Consider the following 12940-nt stretch of genomic DNA (forward strand, 5'->3'; position numbering starts at 1 on the left):
TATGTAAAAAGTACTTCTGGGCTGAGAAACATGTTACACCCAGAAGAGTCCTGGTCCTCAACCATCCTGACTGGGAACCTTGCTAGAGTTTTTCAAGTTAATTTTTAGCTTGTGTGCTGGGGCATTGCTTGTTTAGGAAGAGTTTGGCATGTGCCAGGAGTATGGTCAGGAATTCGTCCCATCCACCTTCACCCAAAACAGCAGAAGCACTCAAGGCTGACCAGCGATGCAACCTAAGGACTGATTATTACTTTTATCACCTTGACATTTTTACAGGTGAGTATTTTGATAGCATAGATACTGCGATTCAGCTAATGACAGAACCCTTGTGGTTAACAGCTCAGCTTGAACAAAAAAATGCAGTAATTTCTGCATCAGGTCTTGAAACTTGATGCTGAGGTGAGTCAGCTAGAGAATTCCACATACCATACCTGGTCTTACTAGTTACTAGTGTCATTATGATGTTCCTTCTCTCCTGATCAACTAGGAAAGGCATAATCGCTTGACTCTAGATATTTGAAGTTAACTTTTTTGTTTTTTCATGCAAAAAGAAGTCTCACCCTCTCTGCCTACTTTTGGCTTTGAATCTCTCTTCAGCTCAGGGAAGGTGTTTGAAAGTTAACATCAAGTCCACTTGTTACAATAGATAAAAATGGCTAGGAGAGAACATGAAAACCTTTCAATTACTTCTGATGCATAGTCATCAGTTAGAAACCTGCACAGTGTTTACTGGTAAACTTAAAACCATCACAGTAGCTATGTTAATAAACTATGGCTGCAAAGCTCCATATTGGTGCTCTTTGTCTTGCCCTTCCTAAAATGTGTGATTGAATGATAAGTGTAAGACTCAACTTCTCTACTCTCAGCTGAGTGTCCTAACTGCAAAGACACTTGTATGTGCTGTCTTTCATCCAATGAATCTATATTTACTGCCTGAACACTGAAATTGGAGTATGGCAAACAGTATTCTAGAGCTCAGTGAGAGCAGCCTTCAACTCAGAAAAGTGAGTTCACCTCCCCACATGCAGAAGAGAAACCTGAACCTGCTCTCCTCCACATTTGGGTAAGTCCTCTGACCAATGAACATTGGACATTGTCAGGAGGAGAAGGAAGAAGGAAGAATACGGTATCTTAGTCTTTCTGTCTGCTTAAACATGACACTTCCATTGTTAGTTCTGGTGATGCACTGAACCTTACAGATGAAGTCTGTGGTTCATAAAGCATGGGCAGCCTGTTTGCAACCATCAGGAAAGCTATCCTTCATGTAATGTCCCAAAGCAGACCTGAAGAAGCCACAGATGCTTGAGTATATCCCAAGTTAGACAGCTTCTGAGAGAGATTTGAGAAGGTTTTGAGGTTTCTTGTTGTTGGCAGTTTTTTGTTTGTTTGTCTGGGGGTTTTAAGATGGAAACCCTGATGACAGAATTTGCAAGTTTAATCTTTTTATGGAACTATTCCTAAATCATTTGGAAGCCTAAGTCTCATCTATCTGTTTATTGATTTATACACTTAAAATTTATTAAAAATCAGTACAACTACAAAATTGGTTTGGTTTCTGTCACTGTTAGGATATAGCCTTTCTTTTTTTTTCCAGCAAACTATATTGTTTATAACTGTTGATGCATGTTAGCTTTTCAGGATGGAAACCTTTCTAATAATCAGATTCAAGACAATATGTTTTGAAGTAACAGATTTTAGTGTCCATACGGGTTGTTTGATTTAATTGGCTTAGTTCAATTTGTGAGACCATCAGAGGATGACATCATGGTTTCTTTGAGTAAAATTTCAAGGAAGTGAGGGAGCTTTCTGAAAGGAAGCTGTTAAAAAAAATCTTATTCTAACAACAACCAAAGTAATTCTTCTGACTTGTTAGACTGTCATTTACAAATCACCATATAAAACTTGTAGTGTCTGCATCAGTTCAGCTCCTTTAATTCTTAGAAACCACATTTATCTTGGATTTGAGGCATTTATATATATTAAAAACTATTCTTCCCTATGAAGTCAGAGGCAAAAACCTTATCTGCTTGCATGGAAAACCGGCCTCTAAACCTCTATTGCCTAATTTTCCAGATGTGAGAATCTTTGTGTTCCTTTTTTCCCTTGACCTACCAAGTCACCTCAACACACTGTAATACCTAAGAACTATTTTTTTCTATAGTGATTTACTTCCTTTTCTTTCCTATCTTCCTTAAATTATGTCAACATACACAGTGCAAGTGCCTTCCATTCTTCAGATTATTTGACATTGGAAAAGTACATAAGTTTCCCAGGAGAGCTGCAATGTTGAAAAAGGAGATTGAAATATTATTTCTGATGAAAACCATCTCAGATTGCACAACCTAAAATCTAAAGTGATATTTTCCTATCTTGTTTGGCAAACCAGTATCTTTGATAGAGTCATAACTAAAGTATTTACTTTCTTTTCCATCAGTAATGAATACTGTTTAATGTAATACTATAGCCTTGAGACAGCATTAGAGCTCTCTGCTGGAATGCTACATTATCTACTATGAACTAATCGTTATATCACAGTTACAGTCAATGATGTGTCTGTCTTTATGATTTACAAAACTAAAATTATTTATGTCCCATCTGTTCATTGCTATATGACGAATTCACAGAGGGCACTCCCCACCTCCCTGCTTGCTTTATCTTAAGTCACATAGGATACAGTCTTGTTAGTTACGTAGAGATGAATCACAAACTTAAAATAGATATTTAAGCAAAAATACAGCCCATTTCTTCTCCTAGATATGTTTTTCATCAAAGTGTATCTTTAAAAAAACACTCCTCCTCAATAAATGGATCTCATTTACAGAAAGGATTCATAAAACTTAAGTGTTGTGAAAGCACTGTTTGGAAGTGGTCTATTTATATAAAAGATAAAGTTAAATAAAGCATCCTTTGGCTTTGGAATCCTTTTAAAAAATCCTCTTAAATATCACTGAAGGTTTATAATATAATCTTGAAACTTTTCTCTCTTGTGCAGTTCAGAAACACATTAGAAAACATTATTTCCTATGGCTTTCTGTGTGTTTTGTTGAGAATCCTTGGAAGCAAAAACATTAAATTTCATTTCCACACTCAAAGTTAACACTAATTTATTAATTACAGCAAATTGAGCAATATTTTCAACAGATCTCCAAGAGATAATCTTACTTATCTTTTCTACACATATTTTAAATTACTCTGCATAGTGCAATACTGGCTTCAGTAGGGTCCTTCTTGATTTAGACCACTTACAGTAAGCTTAGTCAGACCCTTTATTTTTCATATGGCTCAGAAAATGTCCAGTGGATCATCAGTAAGTACTAGAATGGAAGGAAAAGAAAGCAACAATTTCTAGTTGCTCAAGTTATTCTTTAGCAAGCACAAAAGCCAGGGGAAATTGAAAATTCTCCTTCATAGTGTTTCCATGACACCTGTCAATAATTCTATCTGCAGAATGACAATTCAGCTTCCTAGTACTTTTCCTCCTTTCCTGTGGGAGCCTGCATCCCTGAAGGTGACAAGGGGAAATTTCTCTGCATAAGGATATGAAAACTGCTGCTTGGCTGACATATAAATGCCCATTGTCCTTCAATGGCTCCAGACTTTTAAAAGCAATTCACCCCAAGATCAGTGGAAATCTGCTGATGTTAAGCTTCCTGTCACCACTCTGAAACTGCTTTCCCAGTTTCCTGTGGGTGATATCCTCTCTCACTAAGGCATACTTTAGCAATAAAACATTTCCTCTTTCTGGTGTTTCACCTCAAAAGAAATGGCACCTTAGTGGACATCCAGTCTCTGATCAATTATTTTTCCTTTCTTTTTTTAATTTCTAAACTCTATGAAGTGCACTTATCTTGCATCTTCTCTCAGTGAATACACTGGATGTTGTGGATATTGAAAACCATTTTAAAAAAACGAAAACAAAAAGCCAAAATGAAACAAACCAAACAAAAAACCCCAAGCAAACAAAAAAAACAAACCGAAAACCACAAAACCAACCAAAACCAACAAAAAACCCAACAAAAACCAAACTACAACAGCAATAAACTGAAAGAAGGTAGGTTTATATTAGACATTAGGAAGAAATTCTTTACTATGAGGGTTTACTATGGAACAGGTTGCCCAGACAAGTTGTGGCTGCCCCATCCCTGGCAGTGTTCAAGGCCAGGTTGGACGAGGCTTTGAGCAACCTGGTCTACTGTGAGGAGTCCCTGCCCATGGCAGAGGTGATCTTTGAGGTCCTTTCCGACTCAAACCATTCTATGATTTAATGACAAATCTTTTAAAATCAGGACACACACAGGATTCAATCAAACTTGCACAAAGAGCAAAAGCATTTCTCTAATCTCAAGGATATGTCTATGATTCTATGAAGCCTGAAGTCAAGATGTTCCAGTATTACGCATCATTTCATACTCATGGAAGACTAAAATTTCACCACTGTTGAGAAGTCTGAGGTTTTCTGTATATTCCCAAGACTGACGAAAGTGGAATGGAATGCAAGCTTCTTCATATAGGTGTTGACTAAGAAACATGACTAAGCGGAAATATCTTGGTAAATGATCATGAAACAGGCAAAACAGCATTAGGGCAACAAAGGCACATACCACAGCTCAAAATTACCTAAAAATAAATTGTGTCCGCAGCACAACAAATTATCAGCAAGACAGATAGACAAGAAGAGGAAAATCATAATTGTTTCCTCTTGGGTTGGATTTCTGAAAGTAAACAGTCAATCTAGTCCTGGCAGTGTAATGGAAAATAGAATTCAATAGCACAGAGTAAACCCTTGGGAATTATACAATGGCAATGCAGTATTTAGAAGCCTGGCCATATGAGGGAAAGGACTGATGATGACAATTGTTCTCTAAGGCAGTGCTGAAAGCAGACTGAGAGGAAGTTTGGTCTGCTGGGAAGGCAGCAGTCTGGGTGCTGGGAGACCTTGGCCTCCACTGGGTCTCCTGTTTACTTCTGATCTCTGAACCAGACATTGAATCCCCTTATCTACATAATGCTTCCCAAGTGACACCTCTGTCTGGAAGGAGACATAATCAGGATTTTCATCACACTCTAAAACAGAAGAGAAGTGGCAAACAAGTTTTCAAATAACATCGCAAGAAGTTGACATCATGATGTAATAAATAGCTCTAAGAGACCATTCTATGGTGATGGTACAGATCACAGCTATGAAAGTATAAATAAGTCATAACCAGCCACATACCACAGCATAACCTGATCTTATTCTCTGTACTAAACCTGGGCAAGGAGGAAGCAAGAGAACTGCATACCTCAACTGTGTGTCATCTAAAACGTCTCCTCTAGCAGGGAAGTTCTCAGCTGAGCAAATTCAACCATTCTCCAGCATCATCCTCCTCTTTGCAGATAACATAGGCATAAGAAAATACATAGCAATATGACCCTATGCCACAGCCACATTCAGAATCATATTATTTTAGCAACAGGGGTAAAGGGTTTTGTCCCATCGGCATTACCACTTACACCAGCATGGTACAAGCACAGCACATATGTCACAGCCAACTTAAGCCCCAAGATCTGTTGCTGACAAGATGGAACAACAGCATGGATCAGAGAAGGAGTAAATGGGGTAGGGCTCACAGAGAGGAGCAGATGTACTGAACTGCACCAAGTAAAGGGATGGGTCAGCCCTTCCGATGCGCGAGCTAAATTCCTTATGAGGATGGTCACTGATAATACCTATTGTACCTGTTTTGTGCAAGTTTCAGACACCTCTGACCCTCAACTGCATAGGTACGTAATGAAAATGAAAAATAAATTATTAGTTGCTTAGTTTCTCCATTAGAAATTATACTTAAAGGATTCATGAAAAAGAATGTCACTTACAAGTGCTATTCACAGCTAAATATAACTTACTTCAAACACTATAGACAGGAAGTTATTAGGTTAGTGCTGCTGTCGTGGTTTAAGCCCAGGCAGTAAATCAGAACCACGCAGTCCACTTCCCCCCCCACCTTTCTTCCCTCCGCTTCTGGAGGGACGGGGAGGAGAATCGAAAGAATGCAGCTCCCACGGGTTGAGATAAGAACAGTTTAGTAACTAAGGTATAACACAAATCACTACTGCTACCACCAATAATAATAATGATAAAGGAAATAACAAGGAAGAGAATACAACCGCTCACCGACCGGTACCTCGCCCCCACCCCGCAGTGATCCAGCCCTTCCGGGGACTCTCCCTTCTACATCCTGGGCATGACGTGCTGTGGTATGGAATACCTCTTTGGCTAGTTTGGGTCAGGTGTCCTGTCTCTGCTTCCTCCCAGCTTCTCCTCCTCCCTGGCAGAGCATGAGACTCACAAAGTCCTTGCTCAGGGTAAACATTCTGACCAGCAACTGAAAACATCAGCTTTATCAGTATTATCCCCAGGCTGAAAGTCAAAACACAGCACTGCACCAGTAGAAAAAATGACTGCTGCTGCTGAACCCAGGACAGCTGCCTTCTTCTCGCATGCAAAGGATGACCTTCAACTCCTTTCCCTGTGGAGGTGAGGAGGCAGCTATCCTCTTCCTGATATTTTGCTGCCATGTCCAAACTGCTACAGCAGAGCATCGCTGATAGATTGTCACACTCCTGCACCTGCCCCATCACACTGACCAGCATATCACGTCATCTGCTGTAAGTCTCATCCCTATGCCTGCAGAGAGACTGACAAACACTCCTCTCCTGCTATGATACCTTTTTTTCCAGAGAAGGTGCCCTGGGGCCATGTCAGGTTTTGGGGAGACAGGAGGGGAAATCAGTAATTTCCTCTGCTCCCTGTGGGGTGCAATTTATAACCAGATACCAATACTTCCTTTCAGCATGGAGAGCTCTGGACTGCACTGTGCTAAAAGATACCTTAAGTGTTTACTACAGTGATAAATAACTTTCAGGATAGTTGAAAATATGCGCTGGTGAAGTATTAAAACTCATTAAAGAAGGCCACTTTCAGTGAAATAGGTTTTGTACACTTCCGTACAGTTGCCATAAATACCTCATGGCTCCTCAGGTCCTGGACAACACAAGGGGAAGCACATACCTTTCTCACAAACGTACATTCCTTGGTTCACCATGCGATGCAACATCCTTCCTGCTGTGCTGTTTGCAGCAGTGGTTAGAATTTATCCAGTGCTTTTAATCTGAGCAGAAACAATGGCATTGTGTTTGTCTCTCTCATCTCTGGATGTTGTTTATACTTAGCTGGATGTAGAGAATTTTGGCTAGTCCATCTGAATTTCTTCCCCTGCTGCTTTCCAGGCTAATTAATATACCCTGTCCTGTTTACTAGTACTGTTACACACCCCCAGAAACAAGGTGTTGTGGTGATTCACATCAGTTGGTTTGAATTTGGGTGTGGGGGGGGGAGAATCAGTACTTTCTAGGTGGTTATAAAATGGCAGTGGCTACCAAGAGCAGTCGGCACCATATTCTGTGAATTCAGCAAGGCCAATATAGCAGGCAAATGCAACCATGGCATTTAACAATACACAGGAAACTGAAGAAAGCTCGGGTCGTGTCTGTGCACTTCCGATCAGGTGTTCAAAGCTCTCAGCAATTCAATAAAGATATTTTCATCTAAATATTTGAAAGGTCTTCACATCAAGCAAGCTGAGCTGTTGTAAAAACCCGGCCATTTGTCTTGGAGCGCTTGGCAGAAGCATGCAAGGACTATGTACATTTTTGTGTATTTTGACATTTTGACTAATGACATTTTTGTGTATGCAAAAATGCATGTGCCAGGAATTGCTGCAAACACACAAATCAGAATACTTCTGATCTTTTCAGCTTTATAAATGGAAACAGAAATCAGAGTGTGAATCACTATATTAGGCCAAAAGCCTGGTTCCACTGCCAGTGGTTGACGCAAACCAAGCCTGGCTTGCCTCTACTTTTACAGTGAAGCTGTCCTGTGAAGTATTTTTTTCTTGTCTGGAGGCTATGTGGAAAAGACTATAGTTTTCTAAGCAAGAGTATGCAGAAGAGTGGGCTTGTTACTGTCCTAATTTCCTAGGAGAAATTCCTAGGGAAAGAGCTCTCTCTCCAGTGTTAATGAGATGGCCAGTCTTCTGAGTAATTACCCAGATTTGCTTTGTTCTATATTTCCATGAAGGCAAAAGAAGTTTCAGGTGGTGATGCAGTGGAACATGATCTGATTAGCAGTCTGCTCTGGGTCAATAATACACAACTTCATCACAAGTCCCTTATTTTTTCTAGTGCCAATTATGTGTTAAGTGTTCTGCAAACAGCAGAAGAGAAAAAAACCCTCTGGACCCAGCTATACAGAGACAGGGCTTCTTGTTCTCATTTTTCAAATTTAATCACGGATGTTTAGATATACTCTTCTCTAGCAGCTTCTTACCTCCTGCTCACTTTCACAAGAGCCTTTTAAAATTTAAAACATGCTTGAGGCTTCTGATTACTCAGGAATGCTTTAAAGCTCTCCTCAAACTCTGTTGCTCTGCATGTTCCCAGTAATCCTACACGGGCTGTAGTTCTTTATCCTTCCTATTTTCCTTCTCCATTACACGCTTTTCTTCCCAATCTGTCTACATGCATTGCAGAAATAGTCTTTTGCTTTCCAAAATGCGTCACAGTAAAGTACAAAGAACCCCACCAGGATGCTCAGGCTAAACCATTGAAGTGTGATTTCAGGGTGCTTTCAGTCCAGGCAGACACCTTTCAATGTCAAAATTCTCAGCACAAAATATGCACATTTCACAATGTAATAAAGGACAAACTTGAAGTGAACCTGGTTTAGGTTTATCCACATACAAAACAAAATATTTAGCAAAATAAAAAAATGTTGCTGCTGTAAACATTGATTGCAGGAATTGCAAATAAAGAGAAAGAACAACCCCAACTGCTCTAAACAACTCTTAGAAAGAAATTCAAATAAAAAAAATTTACATGGCTTGTGTATAATTATTCTCCCACAGTGTTTAGACTAGATACATTCACGGGGACAGATTTATTTAGAGCTATTTAGTAAGATTATATAGATACAGAATCCAGTTTAGGATCCTTAAACTGTTGAAGTTGGAAAGAATTATCCACACATTTACTTTCTTATTTTTTGCTCTTTAAGCTTACACCATTAGCCACTGCTGTGGATAGAATAAAGGCCTAGACGGACTTCTAATTTGAAGCTGGACACCACTTCTCATGCCTGTGCATGCATTCCCTGAACTGGCTGCTCCTCAGTGCTCACAAGCTATGCCAGCTCTGTGGGCACATAACGCCAGCCCTTGCTTCTCAGGAGACATCAGCAATATGGTCAGGTACTTATATTGCTCCTGGTGTTGGCAAAACTAATTTCACAGTGGTGTGAAAAACCTAGCACATGGAGGCAGTCTAACAGTTCAGTCAGATGATTTTATAAGAGACTGTCCTAATGAAGACAGGCTTATGTCTCAAGATAGAGCACTGTTTATTTTTTCTAGCAGGGTCTCACAGTTGAACTCCATGTCGTAGGCTATTCTTACCGAGATTAACCTCAGCTTTCATCTAATTTATACTGAGCTGCTGACCAATTGCCTCACTGGAGCATTCTGATAGCCAGAGACTGTCAGCCTAGAGGTGTCCTACCTCAAATTTTCTTTACTGCAAATAATACTTACCTGAGTCAAGCCTGAAGAGGCACACCACACTGTGCAGATCCCACAGGTTTTCTGGGGATTTCTGCCACATCCTCCAGGCTTTTTGTTTTCACAGACACAGCAACTTGCATGGGAAATTATCAAAGTATTTTAAAACATGCAAGTGTGCAGGAGATGGCCAAAAACCATCTCCAGTTTTTAGCAGCATGAGGGAGGAGTGAGCACCTTTCAATTGCAGAATATCAAGTCTGCCCTTATGATCAGCCATACCTGAAGTAAAACAAGATTAAGCTGCAACTAAATTTTCATTTCATTCCAACAGCCCTGGGAGAAGTATTCTGCTTGGATGGAAAGGCAAAGGTTGGGAGTAAAGATTAATTAGAGAATTAGGTGGAAAAGGGAACAGGGAGAAGACAACTCTTACAAAAGGGAATGGAAAGAAACCACGAACTTCAGCACTTTAGATACTTTATCTTCTCTCCCAGGAGAGACAAGCCCTACATTCAGGTGCTAAAATAAGGAGCACAGTTGCCTTAGGTTTCTCATTTTATCGGGGTAGGAGACAGATAAAGTTGATGCAGAACATCTCTCAGCTAGCAGCAGCACTGAGGCCATGCTCTGAACTTACAGGTCACTTTAAGGGGCCTGCAGTTAGGGATCTTCATTCTTTTAATCAAGATCTCTAAATCTTCAAGGGAAGATAGAAAATATTCACATAACAGAGCCTTTCAGAGGCACTTCTTGTGTAATTGTCATAGAATAAATGTGCACCTCAGCTTACTGGGCAAACAAATACAAGGATACTAGAAAAGCAAAATAATGTTTTTAAAAAGCATGAAGGTAAAATCAGAAATCCTAATTTTTGGGGGGAAGTCTTAGCAGAAAGAAAAGCATTTATATTTTGAAAATTCTTACTAAGACAGGAACAATACTGGGGAAAGGTGATTTCCATGATCTCCAAAAGCACAAGTGGAGATGCAGCCATAGTTGTAAAAAACACTTTTTCTACAAGAATTTAATTTACAAAATAATATGATGAAAAAGAATCAGTCTAACATGCTCTTTTGAAGCAATTTCACAGTAGGAGGGATTGCTAGCATAGATATGCCAATTAGTCCTTTCTTAGCAGGCGTGCAGTCATAGATCTAACAGATTTCCCTTCAGCTGCAAAGCATTTACTGTTTTCTCTCCATCTGATTTTCCTTCAAAGAAAGAAATGAGTAAGTTGCAGACAAAAGTGCATGAACTCAAACCAGGGGCACAAATCTAAACCCAAAATAACTCAAACTTTGCTGAACTTCCAGATCAGATGTTTAATGTGTGATTTTTAGTGCTGCTGAGTGCAGCCATGACAACGGCACGTTCCAGATCCAGGTAAGTCTTAAGCATCAGCACTTATGGTTACAAATGCATTCAGCCTATGGCTACATGCTATGCACTATTTGGGGGAGCAGAAATAGTTCTCTAGCAACTGTAATAAATAGAGTTTTACATTTGAGATCATTTTCTGTCTATTCACAAGAACATTTTCCCATTCCAAGAATATGAGCTTAACAAGCAGGCTCTTAAGAGAGTCCAAAGTTTACACATCAAAGTCCTTCATTTTGTATTCCATAGTGACAGAAAGTCATACATGTGTCCAGCCCAAATGCACCACATTTAAATTCAAATAGCAGGTAGAAAAATTACTCCTTTCAAATAGTTGTAAGCCTCAGGTATTAATGCACCACATTTATCTGATACTGAAATTTCTGAAAAATCACTGTTTTAAGCTAAAGGACAGATTGAAAATAGAAGGTCATCAACTAGCTATGCTCAACAGAGGATTTCCCTATCTGTTATCAACTTTGAAGGTTTTTTCCATGTTTCTAGTGGAAATAGCAGAAGATTAATGATTCATTGCTCTCATTCACATATAACACGATAAATTCTTTCAGTAGGATTCTGTGTCAGTCCTTTGCTTATTTACATGTAAATTGGTGTTATTTAAATGTAAATTATACCTTAGAAACCAATTTTTCCCATTGCTTATGAGGGTGGAAATAAAGGGAAAGTCTGTTCATGTGATCTTTAGAACAAGCATCCATACCTACCCTTCTTAGGACAAGCATTACAAAAGGGTGATATAGCATATTATCTTTAGCATTGCTTTTGAAGCAAACTGATACACAATTCAAGTATTAGATTACCTAATGTTTTACCATGTGGAAGATGCATAAAGAATATACAGAGCACAGACAAAAGCTGTACACATAATTTGCTACAACTTACAGCTGATGTACATTGTCAGGGTCAAATGTCAGAGAAACTGAAAGATATTGCCAAGCATTGCATATTCCTTCTAGAATATACCAACCCATCAGATAATCTATTTTTTCCATTTTTCTAAACTAAATTTACTTGAAAATAGTCTGCCAAAGTATATAGGATTAATGCTTATAGAGGAAGTTACAAATAAGACTGAAATAAGCTCATCAAACTCTGAGTGTGCACTTAAACAAGATAGCATGACCAATGCTCCATGGCTGGTGCAAAGATTTAGCCTACATTAGCATAAATTAAACCAAGTATCAGAGATCCAAATCTTAGAACATGGAAATTATGTTATAACAGCCCTGAATTTATGGAAAACACAATGAAGCAAGATATGCAAAGAATGGGTTTAGAAGCTAATGAAGCTACAGGCACCTGAGAATACATGTAATAGGTAAAGAATGTTTCTGTCTAAGTTTTGCTGATATGAGTAACCATGCCTTGAAGAACTCCCCAGTGCAAGGCACAAAATAACCTTTAGTACTAAATCTGACAATAAATCATTTCATAAACATTCTTTTGGTTCACGTGGGAGACAAGGGCTGCACCAGTATGGATGGGACTGTTCTTATCTACACTTCATCTTGTCTTCATCACATGTTTTTGCTATACAAAAACCTGACACTAAGCATTATAAAAAAAAAAAAAAAAAAAAAAAAAATCAATGTCATACACATTAATATTTATGGTTTAGATAATTTTTTTCTCACCAGCAGCACTCGGACAGTTTTCTTTGGCAACAGCAAAAGGACAAATCAAGCAAAAACCCTAAACAAAGTCAGGTTAAAGGCAGGATCCATTTTGATTTAAACAAGCAAAGCAGAAAAATATTCCACACTCACTGGTTTGGTTTTGCAAGCACTCTTTAGGGTATCCGATGGAGATTCTTCACATGATGTCTTAACATCATGTGAAGAGCAAACTGTCCAGCTTCATCCCCCAGGCCATTTTTTATAGTCATAGCATGACTATAAAACAAGATTTCATGATTAATTTCTTGTCCTTGCAATCCACCAACC

This window comes from Psittacula echo, assembly GCF_963264785.1.
Source record: "Psittacula echo genome assembly, chromosome: 5".
NCBI classification, from domain to species: domain Eukaryota; kingdom Metazoa; phylum Chordata; class Aves; order Psittaciformes; family Psittacidae; genus Psittacula; species Psittacula echo.